Below are 15,490 nucleotides of genomic sequence, written 5' to 3' on the forward strand. Positions count from 1 at the left end.
AGTGTCAGGAGGGCTAGGAAAGGAGACTCATGGTTAAAGACGCCCCCATAGCCCCAGACTTAAGGACATACGTGTACTTTAGTGAGAAGTTCTACTTACTCTGTCAGCCATAGGGGCTACGGGCACCTTGCCCTGTCCACATTCCACATAGATGATCTCCAGCCAGTGCTTTTCGTTCGTGTACACTCTTGTATCAGAGCCCTTTCCTCCCTTCGTCCTGGGGAAAGGAGCCAGCGGAATCCTCCTAGCCCCGGACGACACTTACCTAACCCCAGCAATGCCCCTTCCCATTTCCTACCCCTCCTGCCTGTGGTTGCTACCTTCCTTTAGGGTAAGCTTCTTCTCAAGAGGCCCCGCAGCTCCTCCAGTAGCCAGTTCCTTGTGTGCCTGCCCCTGCCCCCAGGCAGATCCGGGCTCTTGGGTGAACTTATCTCTGGCTCAACTTAGACTCCTGCAGGTAGTTTACAAAGCACTTTCACATGCACGACCTCAAGGTCTCGTGAGGTGCATATTACTCTGCCCATCTTAGAGGATGACAAACTGAGGCTCAGAAAAGTCAGGCAACTTGTCCAAAACCATCCATGTAATTAGCCAATGGCAGCACCAAACACAGACCCAGCCGGTCATCTCTCTTCAAGTTCACAGTCTCTCTCCACCGTCCCCCACCTTCAGCTGCAGAGTCCCCAAGACTGGTCCCACCGCACATAGATGTTCTGAGAAAGTCTCTCGTTTATTTATAGTTTATACTCCACTCACTTCCAAAGATAATTGGAGACATTTTACAGAAACCCACAAACACATATACATAAGATGTGCAGAGCTGTGTAGGCAGACCACGTAACTCATGAGGGATTTTCCATTCCCCCCTCCCCCTGCCAGATTGCAGATCTTGGAGAGCTTTTTAAAAATAAAATTTCTCGAGATTCCCATCCCAGACCTACTGAATCAGAACTGCCAAGAGTGGAGCTGACTAGTGTATAGTGTTACCATTTGCCAATGCAAGTAGACAAAGGAGAGTAGAAACAGGGATTTTAGAAAGAGACAGAGCAAGCATACATTGCGGAGCTGTGGGGTTAGAAACTCTAACAGGTACGTAGGGCTCATGGCAACCCTCAGAGTCCCAAAGCAACATCTCCCTGGTCCCACTTGATGATGGACCTGGTCTACCCTAGAAACAGCCCATTCTGGGGGCCTGAACATCCCTTTGTCATCCCAGAACCAGAGAATGCAACTATCTTATGTGAACTGTACATCTTGACTATACCTATAAATCCTAATGGATCTGTAGGGAACTAGGACTACAATTCCACTTTGGAAAGCAAAGTCATTGTCTGATCAAAAGGCAAGCTTTTCCAATTTAAGAATAAGTGAAGGGGTATTAGATTATATTTTGGAGTTATTATTAATTTTTTAGCTGTGATATTGCTATTGTGGTTACTTAGAAAAATGTCCTCATTCTTAGGAGCTGTGTGCTGGAGTATTTATGGGTAAAGTTCTTGATGTCTGCAACTTACTTTCAAATGACCTAGCAATGAAAGTATTTATATTGTAGAGAGTTATAAAAATATAGGCATAGATATAGCAAGAGATAAAAACAAATGTGGGAAAACACTCATTGTTGGATCCAGGTAGAGAGCATAATGGGGTTATTATTCTGTTCTTTCAACTTGTATCTATAACTTAAACTTTTCAAAATGAAAAGCTGGGAGAAAAAGAAAAATAAAGGCACATGAGGAAAATCTGGTGAATAATTGCATTGAAAATCATAACAATTTTTATTGAAGAAAAGAAAAACCCAGACATTGTAGCCAGACAGAAACATCTGGCATGCTCAGCAGGCTGTCAATCAATCAGTTATTCAACAATTATTCAACAGGTGTTTATTACAGGTCTGTGCTGGGCCTAGGACTTCTACAAACAGTGAGAAAAAAAAAATGAAAATGTACACTATGGGTTCCTGTCCTTGAGCTGCTAATGATTAAATTTAGCTCCATGAAGATTTTTTGTCCTGGATATAATTCACTAGGAGGTTTTTTTTAAAGCACCCCAAATTATAGCTCCGTTAGCAAGCAGGTTTCTTTACCAGGCAGATTATCTTTGTTAGAAACTTCTGAACCAGGAAGAGAAATGATATGGGACTCTTCAGGATGTCGGAAAAGAGAGGTTTTTACTAAGAAAAGTCCTTAAATCAGATCCCAAATAGAGCAACATAAAATGATGCATTTGGAAGTCCTAGGGAGGGGACGGGAGGGCAGAATTAGGTCATTGTTAAGGATGAATGCTTGACCTTTGCAGAGGTAAGTGATAGAGGAGAGCCCTGGAGAGAAGGGGGCTCAAAAGAGGGGCTGGATGAGTCTGTAGACATGATGACGATGGGCCATGAGAAAGGGATCCCACCATAGCTTGTCCTCTTCAAGAACCAGGCAGTGAGCTGGAAAGACAACGGGAAAGTCTCCATGAATCACCTCCTCCTGAGGGAGGCTAGGCCAGCTACAGGTCAGATTGACCAGCCTAATTGAAACATCAGGGGCATTTTTGCTTAAGAAGGTGTGGGGAGGGAGAACATTTCTCCCATGTAGGTAATTGACAAGTCCTCAACAATTTATGAAACAACTGGAGATAAAAGGTTGAAAGTATAAACACCCATTGAGATAACAATCACCGATTCCACAAATATTTATTGAGTATTTACATTTTGCCAAGCTCTATTCTAGATTACTGGAGTGCACGGATGAAGAAAGTGAAGAACATCTCTGCCTTCAGAAAAATCTCACACCTTCTAAGAGTGAGTGCAGTGCACACAGTCCGGAGGGAGTCAGTTTCAATGCATCCATGAAGATAAAGGGCAGTCTCCTAGGTCTATCCATTCTGCAGGAGGTTGGGGAGGTGGGGAGGTGGAGATGTGCACCTTTCAGGGGCCTGACAATGGTGCTGCGGAAGCTCAAGTTGGAAATGAGGAGACTCTGCATGCCAAGAGCAAACTTCTCAGACTGCAGATTCTCCCCAAGACGGGTCTCGTTAACTTCAGAATCGGTAGAGACAAACAGAAACTGTGCATTGAAATATTTCTGACATGCAGCTGTAAGCTGGCAGCTCTGCTTAGAATGATTTATGAAGATGTTTTGTTTTTATTTTTGAGCATAGTCGATTTTGAATAAATGAGCCTTGTTCCCGAGGAATTTCTAATCAACGTATCACTGTATAATCCAGCCTTTACCCTCAAGGAACTTATTCCCTTGTTTGACAAACAGAGCACGCACATGTGAAATAGATAGTAAGGCAATAAATAAAGTGGCAAATGCTGGATATGGACACTTAAGAGGTTAACAGAAAATTTTAAATGTAATATATATGGCGGGGAGCAAGTCTAGTTGCTATCAAAATCTCTTGGGGATTTCCAAATGATAAAAGGTTTATTGTCCTTAATCTCCTGCTGCATTAATCCAACTTTTAAATCAGGAGCTGCCCTCAATTGTTGTGGGGAGAAGTCAGAGAATGGACCCATCGGTGTGGGCTGGAGTTCCAAGGAAGGGTCGAGGGGAGGGTTTGAGTTGGGCTTTGGAGGATGGGTATGGTTCAGACATGAGGGTGAGCGTTCTGGGAGGCGTTCTCGACCGCAGACAGCTGTGGTGGAGGAGGATAGGCCCTGGATCTGAGAGCTTGGCTCTCAGGCTGCTATACCTGAACTTGATCCAACAGCTGACAGAGGGGTGGTGGGTTTTTTAGAGCAAGGGAGTGGTAGGATAAAAGCAACATTTTAAAAGATTAATAGGTGATTTCAGGACCTGTTGGGGTAATGGGACGAGTCCATGCTCTGCAGCTGGATGGGGTGGGGCAGATCTGAGCTCCAGTCAGGTCTCTGAGGGAGCAGGGAGGAATCAAACAAGAGCTGGCTGGGAAGCAGCAGCAGCTGGACTTGAGTGGGAAGGTTTAGGCAGGAAAGGAGACTCATGGTTAAAGACGCCCCCATAGCCCCAGACTTAAGGAAATGGGTGGACTTTAGTGAGAAGTTCTATTTATTCCATCAGCCATTCTCTATTAGGCGCTTGCTTTGTGCCAGGCACTGTTCTAGAAACTTGGGTTACATCAGGGAACAAAACAGACTTAGACTGGGTGCGGTGGCTCACGCCTGTAATCCCAACACTTTGGGAGGCCAAGGCAGGTGGATCACCTGAGGTCAGGAGTTCAAGGCCAGCCTGGCCAACAGGCTGAAACCCTATCTCTACTAAAAATAGAAAAAAAAAAAAAAAAAAAGCCGGGTATTGTGGTGCACCCCTGTAATCCCAGCTACTCGGGAGGCTGAGGCACGAGAATCACTTGAACCTGGGAGGTGGAAGTTGTAGTGAGCTGAGATTGTGCCTTGGTACTACAGCCTGGGTGAGAGGGTGGACTCTGTCTCAAAAAAAACCAGGCCGGGCACAGTGGCTGATGCCTGTAATTCCCAGCACTTTGGGAGGCCGAGGTGGGTGGATCACCTGAGGTTGGGAGTTCGAGACCAGCCTGACCAATATGGAGAAACCCCGTCTCTACTAAAAATACAAAATTAGCCAGGCATGGTGGCACATGCCTGTGATCCCAGCTACTCAGGAGGCTGAGGCAGGAGAATCGTTTGAACCTGGGAGGCTAAGGTTGCAGTGAGCCGAGATCACACCACTGCACTCCAGCCTGGGCAACAAGAGCGAAACTCTGTCTCCAAAAACAAAACAAAACAAACAAAAAAAAAACCAGACTTAGGTCCCTGCCCTCCTGGGGTTCCTACTGTAGTGCAGTGGTGGATGGGAAAGGGAGGGACTGGCAGTAAGCATTCAACACAATGAGTAGGTAGAGTAAATACAAATTGGCCCTTGAACCACATGAGGTCTACTCATATGTGGATCTTCTGCCACCCTTGAGACAGCAAGAAGAACTCCTCTTTTCCTCCTTTACTTCAGCCTACTCAACATGAAGACAATGAGAATGAAGACCTTTATGATCATCCATTTCCAATTAATGAATAGGAAATGTATTTTCTCTTCCTCATGATTTTCTTAATAATTTCTTTTCTCCGGCTTACTGTATTGTATGGACACAGTATTTAAGACATATACACAGTATGTGGTAATTGTTTGTTTATGTTATCAGTAAATCTTCTAGTCAACAGTAGGCTATTAGTAGGTAAGTCTTGGGGGAGTCAAAAGTTATACGTGGATTTTTGACCGCAAAGGGGGTCAGTGCCCTAACCCCCATGTTGTTCAAGGGTCCCCTGTAGTGTGTTAGAAGGTCACATGTACACTGCACACAAGGACAGGTGGAGCAGGGAAGGGGAGAGTGACAGTGAGTGCGGACTCAGTGGCCACCCTGGATATGGTGAGCAGGGGTTATCTGAGCCCAGACTAGAGGGAGGTGAGAGAATCAGCCAAGCAGGCACCTGGGAGAAGGGCCTTCCATGCAGGAGCTAAAGCAGTCAGGCGAAGTCTCTGAGGCAGAGCTTGTCCAGCCTGCATGGTGAATTGAGAATAAGAAGGAAGAGGTCGGAGCTGGGTCAGAAGGTCACAGTGAGTTGGAGAATGTAGGATCCTGCAGGGTGCTTTCAGGATTAGCTTCTACTCTGAGTGGAGGGTTTTGGGCAGAAGAGCAAACACATCTGATGCTGGCTGCTGTGTTGAGTTTGATTACACAAGGCAGGGGCAGAAGCAGTCTTTCCGACCTTTTGGGAAACTCTTCCGCTTGCTGGTGCTGAGACCAGTGTGGGAGCAAGCAGAAGAGAAGAGCCAGCAGTGAGGGTGGAACCAGCAGTATTTCCTGATGGGTGGGAGGTAGGGTTTGGGAGAAAGAAGGAGGTAAGTTTGGTTCCAAGATTTTTCCCTGAGCAATGAAAGTTGGTGGCTGCTCTCAGCTATATTACTTGTTCACAATTCCGGAGACTGGAAGTTCAAGATTGAGGTGTCAGCAGGGTTGGTTTCTCCTGAGGTCTCTCTCCTTGGCTTGCAGATGGCCGTCTTCTCCCTGTGTCCTCACATGGTCCTCCCTTGGAGTGCATCTTTGTCCCGGGCTTCTTTTCTTGTAAGGACAGCATTCATATTGCAGTAGGGCCCTCCCTAATGAGCTCATTCTATTCTAACTTGCTTACCTCTTTAGAGGTCCTATCTTCAAATACAGTTGCATTCTGAGGTCCTGGAGGTTAGGACTGCAACATGTGAATTTTTAGAGGGAGACAGTTCAGCCCATAATATAGAGAGATGAGATTAGATCAGATTTCTTCCTGACATGGTAAAGCCAGAGGCAGAATAAAGCTGCAGTGAAGGTGGGGCAGGTGCCGTTAGCTAAAGCTTCCCAGCAAATTAAAGGTGAGATTGGAGGCAGCCATGATTAGGGGTACAAGAAACAGAACTCCCCAGCTTAAGCAAAATAGGGCAAGTACAGGAAAGTTGGTCAGGTTCCAAAGGGCTGGTTCCCAGAACTGGGATCTCCACAAGAACCAGGTTCCCACGCGGCCTCTCAGAGCCTCCCGATCTCTTTCCCTTGGCTTCATGGCCATCTAAAACATCTGGCTTTCTCCACTGCAGCCCTGACAAGGTCAACCTTGGCCCTCCCAGGCCTGGTCTCAGGTGGCTTCTCACTCTCACCACCTAAAAGATTTTAGGAACGATCCCTGAGGCTCAACTACAGAATCCTAGGAATTGAAAATCTGCTTGGCGGAATCAAGGAAAATGCCTACCCTGCTTCAAATAGTGAAGGCTGGGGGAGATCAGTGGGGGACTGAATGAGAGAGCCGTGGAATGCAAATATGGCAGAAGGGCCCATTCTAGATGCACTGCTGGAAGGTGAGGGCTGGGGTGAGTAGAACAGAGCAGAGTTGGGAGCTTGAAGAGAGAGCCAGAAATCTCCACACAGAGAGCCAGTCCTTTCTCCTCCACAGAGAGCCAGTCCCTGTGGACATAAGCCGAGGGCTCAGGAGAGATGAGAGAAAACAAAGCCAGGGTCTGAATGGCTATAGGAGTATGAGAAGCAGAGGTACAAAAAAGAGAAAGTGAAAGTTCTATTGACAAGACAATTTAGACCAGGTAATGTTTTATCCAGTGCAATTACACAGAATGAGGCAGAACAATAGAGAAATAAGTGAGGTCTCAGACACTTTCAAGGGGCTGATGGAAATCATTTATTTTGGAATCGTTTCTTTCATGTTCTTAGAATATATTGGGCACTTCAGGCAACTTACTATAGAGTGTAAAATATATATTATATATATAACTGCAGAGTATATGTCTATCAAGTGGTTCAGCCCAAATGCAGAAACCAATTTGCTACAGAATGAAATGAATCTGCCCAAAGTTGGGGAATATTTAGAAGTATTTTTAAGATATTTAAAAGTCGATATTTTAAAAATATTTAAAATATTTAAAAGTTGATATCAAAGTTGATATTTTAAAAGTATCAACTTTGGTTTTTTGTTGTTGTTGTCATTTTTTTTTTTTTTTTTTTTTGAGACAGAGTCTGGCTCTATTACCCAGGCTGGAGTACAGTAGAATAATCAGGGCTTACTGCAGCTTCAGCCTCCCAGGCTCAAGCCATCCTCTCATCTCAGCCTCCTAAGTGGCTGGGACCACAGACACACACCATTGCACCTGGCTATTTTTTTTTTTTTTTGTAGAGATGAGGGTCTCACCATGTTGCCCAGGCTGGTCTGGAATTCCTGGGCTTAAGCAATCCTCCCACCTTGGCTTCCCAAAATGCTGGGATTATGGGTGTGAGTGACAGCACCTGGCTTCAACTTTGGTTTTGATGACTGACATTTAACAGATGAGACTAGTCTTGCCACCTTCTTTGCCTCTCTCACCCATCAAAGGCAAAGAGCTACCTGTGACAAACGGTATCACAGCAGGCGTGTCGTACTCTCTTGGGATCTGAGCTTGCTTTTCTCTAACATGGACATCACAACGCCTATCCTGCCTATCTCTCCAGGTGACATAGGAGGGGCTCACCTGAAACACAGTGTATGCAAAGACTTTTCAAAGAGCAGAGTGAATGTATCCCCTAGGGTATGTGTGACATTCTCCTGTAGTTTGTTCTACAATGGTGGCAGGCAACTGTGGTGGTGGTGGACAGGGGTGGGTGGTCCTCTTTTATAGGCTGAGTCCCAAATACAGGCTTTGCACTAGGTGTCACTGCAGTGGAGGCAGGCTGGCTGTCAGCCCAGACCTGTTGGGGACTTGTCATTTGTCACATGTGATTCAACAGCAACTGCAAGTGATGTTGACAGAGCTGGTCCAGATGCTGAATGCTGCAGTGCAGACAGTTTGATAAACGACTCATGAAACACCATCTTCTATGCCTCTCCCTCATTACTTCATTCAGATATGTATTCAGGGACTTCTAGTCTTATTACTTTGTCCTCTGGACTTTGGTGCCACATTCTCAAGAAGGTGGCATAGCTCATTGTCATCAAAGGTTAAAAAATTAAATTCATTCTTTCATTTAATAAACTGTAGATTTTATTGCCCCCCTTCCTATCTATTTGCTTATTTTTCATGTCTTTGTCCCTGGCACCACAAGGTAAAATATGGTAAATCTGCAATCCTATGAGAAAAGCCCTAGACATCGGACCTCATCCTCTTGTGAATAACACCAGGGTACTCGCTCTCAGTTCAGCACAGCAGCTCTCCAGTAGAAGCTGCTGAAAGCCTCTGTATCAAGTAGGGAGCTCTGGTTGCAAGCCCAATTGCAAGTGCCTCATCTTGCTCATGGACCTGGAAAGTCTAGGTATGATGCTTTATTGTATTAAATACAATTGTCATTCTTGACTGCTCAAAATTGCTTAAACATCCTCTCCACATTTCTGGTCATTCCCCACATTGTAAATTCCTCCTTTCCAATGAAAAGACCCAGTCCCTCTTGCTGCTGGGGAAATAGATTCTATCACTCCGTTGCACTCTCCTATAACTTCTACTGGGAAGTAGGGTGACCAACCATTCTGGTTTGCCTGGCACTGAGGGAGTCTTGAATGTGAGACTTTCTGTGCTAAAATTGGCAAAGTCCTGGGTAACCTGAGCTGAGTTGATCACTCTATTTGAAGCCAGCTATAAAAGACAAGGGCCAGGGGCATCCATTGCGTTGGCCCAAGCAGAGGCTGCTCAGGTTGATGGCAGCAACAGTTTCCATTTCACATCAGTTCTGCAAAGGAGAGCTGGAAGCTGTCCCTGTAAATGCAGCCCAGAGACTACTTCCCACCATTCTCTGAGCCTCTGAATAGTCTTTATTGTATTACAGGCTTTAAACTACCTAAAGGGAGCTCTGTTGACTGACAAGACAGGCGGACTTCAGGTGTAGTTGGTCAGTGGCTTGGAGGTTCAGTGATGTCCTAGAAGGCTGTGTCTGCCTCTCTAGTCTTCTGTCCAGCTCAGGTGGCTCCTCTTGTGGTTTTTGGATGCCTGCCATGTACAACAAGGGCCATAACCTTTCCTCACTGATATCCAGTGGAAGAGAGAGAGTGCTTCTGGGTCATAATTCCAAGCAGACCCCAGAAATTTACCCTGATTGCACGGACTTAAGTCATACTTGTTTTAAAGTGTAGGCTTTATTATTATTCAGGTATGATGAGGCCAACAGGTCATGCAATGACCACCACTGAAAAGATAGTTTGTTACTCACAGTTCCTGAGATGAAGCAATCCCTGCTGGTGCAGGCGGAAACACCAAATTGGATCTCAGGGCAATGGGAGAGAGGGAAAAGCATGACCAGGACCCTTTACTGTGGTTTCCACAGGAAAGGTTAGGCAAGGCACAGTAAGCAGGCTTAGGACTGGCTAGTTTGAATAATTTCAATGGGCTCTGGAGTGTAGGGGCTGGCCCAAGTTGGCTGTACCAGGCCCTGGGATGATTTAAGGCACAGGAATATTGCTTCCTGGAGTGCAAGAGCCAGATAGGAGAGGTGGCTCAGAGTATGAGCTCTGGATTTGTTAGTTTGCCTATGAAAGACCTGGGTGGACCTTTTGCTACTCTATCTCTGAGCCCTGGAAGAGGCAGTCTCTCTCCAGTCAGTGAGGACCTAGATGTCAGAGCATCAAGAATACAGAAAATAAGAAAATACAATTAATATAGTACTCTCACCAAAATAATGAAATGGCCAGAGGAATGGACAGTGCTGACTGGCTTAAGGTCAGTCAAGCATTTCCAAAAGTGCTTAGCCTGTGATGGAAAGAGGTAGATGCCAGAATTAAAATTGGTTTTCTGTTAGGCAATGGAGAGGTGGAAGGAAACAGACACTGGTGAGATCACAGTGAATGTCATGACATACATCTTGCTTTTACTATCTGTAAAACCTTAAGGTTTCGCTCAAAGGTGACCACTAGCATAAAGCCTTCTGCAGACCCAGCCCACAGAAACTCTCTCCACTAAGTGTTGCTCTACTATTGAATACACCATGCACACATAGATCCCATATCTTATTACATGGTAATGACTCTTGTACCCATCCGTCTCTCCTACTATCCTGTAAGGTCATGAAGGGCTAAAGCCCTGCCTCATACATCTCTCTCTTGTTCTCCAGCAAACTATGGTTGCATGCAACCTCATACCCAGCATCACAGGCATTGCAGACAGCGTTACTGAATGACCAGTCCCTGATTTCAGGGTGTTTAAAGCCTTGCCTAACCAGGAACTCTGTTCTGTAAGAACTTGGACTACAAAAATACAAACATCTCCGTCTCTTTTTCTTTTCTTCTTCGTCTTCCTCTTTCTCCTTCTCCCCCTCCTTCTTTGTCAGTTGCACAGTGCTGAGGACTCAGGCCTCCAGCTTTCTCCAAGTAATCTTCACCTTATTGTTGTATGTCTGTCCTCTGAAACCTCCTGTTGAAATTTGATCTCCGTGTTGGAGGTGGAGCCCAATGGGAGGTGTTTGGGTCTTGGGGGCAGATCCCTCAGGAATGTCTTGGTGCCATCCTCGAGGTAATGAGTAAGTCCTTGCTGTATGAGTTCCCACAAAGCTGGTTGTTAAAAAGAGCCTGGCATCTCCCCCCCCACCTCTTGCGTTCTCTCTTGCCTTATGATCTCTGCACAGGCTGGCTGCCCCTCAGCTTCCATCATGAGTGGAAGCAGCCAGAGGCTTTCACCACATGCCTAATCTTCCAGTCGGCAGAATCACGAGCCAATTGAACCTATTTTCTTTATAAATTACCCAGCCTCAGGTATGCCTTGATAGTAACACAAATGGTCTAAAACATCAACACGTTGGCCCACTCTTCTGTCCTTAAAGACCAGTCATCACGGAGCATCTTCCTCCCTGGAAGCAGATGCCATTACCTGCTTATTAAAGGCTGAGTGAGGTTAGGTAGGGGGATGGCCAAGACCGGCTTCTGATATGGAAAGAGGTTCTCCACTTGGATCAACAGAGCAAGCAGTTTGAAGTAGAAGTCATGGCTCATTATTCAAAGGCTTCTTCCCATCATGTTCTTTCATGTGGGGATGAGAATTGAGAAGATAACTTTTCTTCTTCAATCAAAGAGAGCTCACAGTTAAAGTACTGAAAGAGAAAACCTGTCATTTTGAAATGAGCAGGCCAGTTGTCTCAAAGGAAATTATCAGCATATTTCAAGAACAGCATTGTTAAAGCAGCCTTGAGAGCTCAAAAGCACGAGAATCAAACACTGCAAGTTAAACAGAGGAGATCAATCAGATCCTAGTGCAGGGGGCTTGGAACTCAGAGACATCCGCAGCAGGCGTTTTCCTTGATTGTTTCTCAGCTTCCTTTGCAGCTGACATGATTGCAGAGAGGCCCAGGTAGCAACTCCTCACCTGAGAAACGCGAGTGGATGCCCAGGAGGGAGGAGCTCCCGCAGTCCTCCCAATAACCTGAGAAAGCAGCACCATACCGGGAAACGGAACAGAAAGGTCCACATCCCAACTTTTCCCAAGAGTATTCTGTGGAGCACCTGAATCATGAGATGCTCTGTAATCAAATACGTTTGGGAAACGTTATACACTCTAAATCCCCTTACAGGTACATTACAGATTTTGGCATGTCAAAAGCCCTGAGAAGTCCTGCAATAGAAGAACCTGTTTAACTGCTGCTAAGCCCAGATTTCTCAAACATATTTGGCCAGACAATTTTCTTTTTTACTCCAGAAAACATCCAGTGGAACTAGCATTTCCTAGCACACAATTTAAGAAATACTGCCCTGCCTCATTTTCAGGTTTCAATTTGGCCACCACTTTCAGACTCTTCCCCTCCCAAGACTTTTTTTTTGAAATGGAATCTCACTCTGTCGCCCAGGCTGGAGTGCAGTGGCGCAATCTCAGCTCACTGCAAGCTCCGCCTCCTGGGTTCACGCCATTCTCCTGCCTCAGCCTCCCGAATAGCTAGGACTATAGGCGCTTGCCACCACGCCCAGCTAATTTTTGCATTTTTAGTAGAGACGGGGTTTCACCATGTTAGCCAGGATGGTCTCAATCTCCTGACCTCGTGATCTGCCCACCTCGGCCTCCCAAAGTGCTGGGATTACAGGCGTGAGCCACCGCGCCCGGCCTCCTCCCAAGACTTTCTAACAGAACCACTGTAAAGTTTGAAAAGACCCTGCAAGTCAGGCCTCGCATTAAGGGAAAAGTCCAGCACTGTCTAGACAAGGGGTCAGAACAAGGCTACAGATGATCAGTGTGGGGTTCCCAGGGCATCATGGCCCAGGCTCTGGTGGAAATGAGAGTGATTCGCAGGGACATGGCGGGAGAGAAGGCCTGACTGGTTGTGTAGACTGACAGCCCTCGATGGGGTGTGTGGGAAAGCCACAACTCTGTTCCCATGAGGGGCTCCGGAAACTCAAGTCACCTCAGGCAAATCTGGATAGAAGACAGTGGCAGTAGATTCTATGCCCCCAGTAGAGAGGATGTTTCTCCTAATACACAGTGTGTCATCATCATCCTTGGCTCAGGGCTTAACAGTGTGAAGCGGATAGCTGTCAGGCACCATTGCAGACACCTGGGTGGGATTGAGACCACCTGGAAGGACACCTGTACTGACATAAAAAGCAGTGAATTAAGAGGCCAGGAGCCTGCCTGGCAGACAAAGTCACTATTAATTGCTAATGCCAAGAGAGAAGGTAGGGAGTCAAGGCAAGGAAATGAAGGGCACTGTGCCAGCTGTGTACAGTCATGTGGATTGTACACTATACGGGGAGCGGGTCAAGGGGGTGAGCAAGGGCTAAAATCTAACCTAGGTTCCATCTGCCAGGCTAGAAGCCCTCACATGGGACTACACATAAAAGGAAGCTTTTACTAATTCACACAAAGTCTGACAGGGACCCAGATGGGCTGGATGCCAAACGCTGGCTTGTGAAGTGAAAGGAACAGGGGGATCTGGCTGGGGTCTTTCAGCACACTCACCATGCAAAATTTGGGCAAAACATGGGTAAGAAACTGACACTGTAGGCAAATCCAAAAATCCCAAGCTGGCAAGGGCTGGCAGCCAAACGAGACGCAGAGAAAAGGACTCAGGTCTAGTCAGCCCAGGTGAAGTCAACTGTCCTAACAGTGCCTCTTTGAAAGCTCCAAGTCTCCGCCCTTGGGTACTCTTTCATAAGAGTTGATGGCGTGGTTTTGACCTACACATCTGACCATGTGTGACCTCTTCTTTGTTTGTTTTTATTTTTGTTTTTCGGTTTTTTTTTGAGATGGAGTTCCGCTCTTGTCTCCCAGGCTAGAGTGCAATGGCATGATCTCTGCTCACTGCAACCTCTGCCTCCCAAGTTCAAGTAATTCTCCTGCCTTAGCCTCCCGAGGAGCTGGGATTACAGTCATGTGCCACCATGCCTGGGTAATTTTGTATTTTTAGTAGAGACTGGGATTCTCCATGTTGGTCAGGTTGGTCTCGAACGCCTGACTTCAGGTGATCCGCTCACCTTGGCCTCCCAAAGTGCTGGGATTACAGGCACGAGCCACCGAGCCCACCCTAATTTTTGTATTTTTAGTAGAGACAGGGTTTCACCATGTTGGCCAGGCTGGTCTCGAACTCCTGACCTCAGGCGATCCACCCACCTCAACCTCCCAAAGTGCTGGGATTACAGGCGTGAGCCACCACGCCCAGCCTCTTCTCTGTTTTTAATAGAGTAACAAGAGCCAAGGATCTAAGGAAGCCTTTACAGCCAGACCTGGAAACAGGACTGGAAATGCAGCACCTTGCTCTAATGATATTTAGAGACTGCCCAGAGGAATGACTTTTCAACAGTGCTCAATGTCTGTGAACCTTGGGTTTTATAGAACATGGTCTTATAGGTCTCATGGTCAAGGGCATCATTTCAGACATGTTTAGTGCTGCCATTCAAGTTACGTATTTCTTTGAGGGACATCATGACTAACCTACGGCTTACAGTATGTCCCCTCTCACCTGGTCACCAGTGTTTTTTTTCTTCCCTGATCAGCTCTACTTTACCCTCCCTGCCTCCTCCAGCTGATCTTTAAACTTTCACCATTTTCTTTTGTCACATGCCATTTTTACTGGATGACTGTACCTCCCACAATATAGAAAACATAAATGTCACCAGAAATGAGCTTTTTGAAGCTTTCTACCAAGTATCACAAACTTTAGTTCTAATGGCATTTATTCTTTGCTCGTTCTCTCTTGTCTGCAGAAGAAAATCTCTTTTCCAACTTAAAGAAAAAGATTCACTTGATTCTGCCTGACCTTCAAGCTACTTCTCTCTTGCTCTCTATCACAAAACTTGTTAAAAGAGCATCTGAGACTTCCACTTTTGCTCATGAAGGACTACTGGGGCCGGAATTACCCTCCCACTTTACACAACTTGAAAACTGGACAAAATGATAAGAAATCATGTTTTTTTTCTTCAGAAATTGGACAATAGGCAGTACAAGATTGAGACTGCTGAGCGAGGGTGACAAACAAGATAGCCCTACAGTTGCCCCAGCTAAGTGCCAGGAGGCAATTTCCAGGCTGTAGCGCAGGAAGCAGTTCCCACACTGTCTGAGGATTACACTGAGCGCAGGAGAAAGAGATCAGAAGTGGGAGGGAGGAAGCCAAAGTGGTTAGAATTTGTGGAACAGAATACTGAAGAAAAAAAGAAGGAGCTGCACCAAGAAATAGCTCAAGAAACCTGTGGAGGAAACCAGGCACACCTTTAGACGAACACTCACCTGCCCACGTGTGAAAGGGAACTACCCGGACCTGGGTAACTACTCTGCAAGGCAGTAGGCTAAACATTCATGGTGCTCGCACATAAGCAGGAATAATTCGTGTTCCCACTAGCCAAATGGACAGACCTTGCAATAAATACACAGGACAGGAAAATACCATCTTACTAGTTGGGATAAATTATTAGCCTTAGACTGAAGGCTGACTCAGACATGCCCCCGAAATGCTTGATAGCAGGCTTGAAAGGAGCAAACTGATTCCAAATAACTTAATTGTCTACCAGAACTAAGTCCAACACTTTTTAAAGGAATCGAAAGATTCAGCACCCCCAAAATGTAAATCCCAAAATATTGATGATCCAATAAAAAATTACTAGAAA

This window comes from Pan paniscus, chromosome 1, assembly GCF_029289425.2.
Source record: "Pan paniscus chromosome 1, NHGRI_mPanPan1-v2.0_pri, whole genome shotgun sequence".
Lineage (NCBI taxonomy): Eukaryota > Metazoa > Chordata > Mammalia > Primates > Hominidae > Pan > Pan paniscus.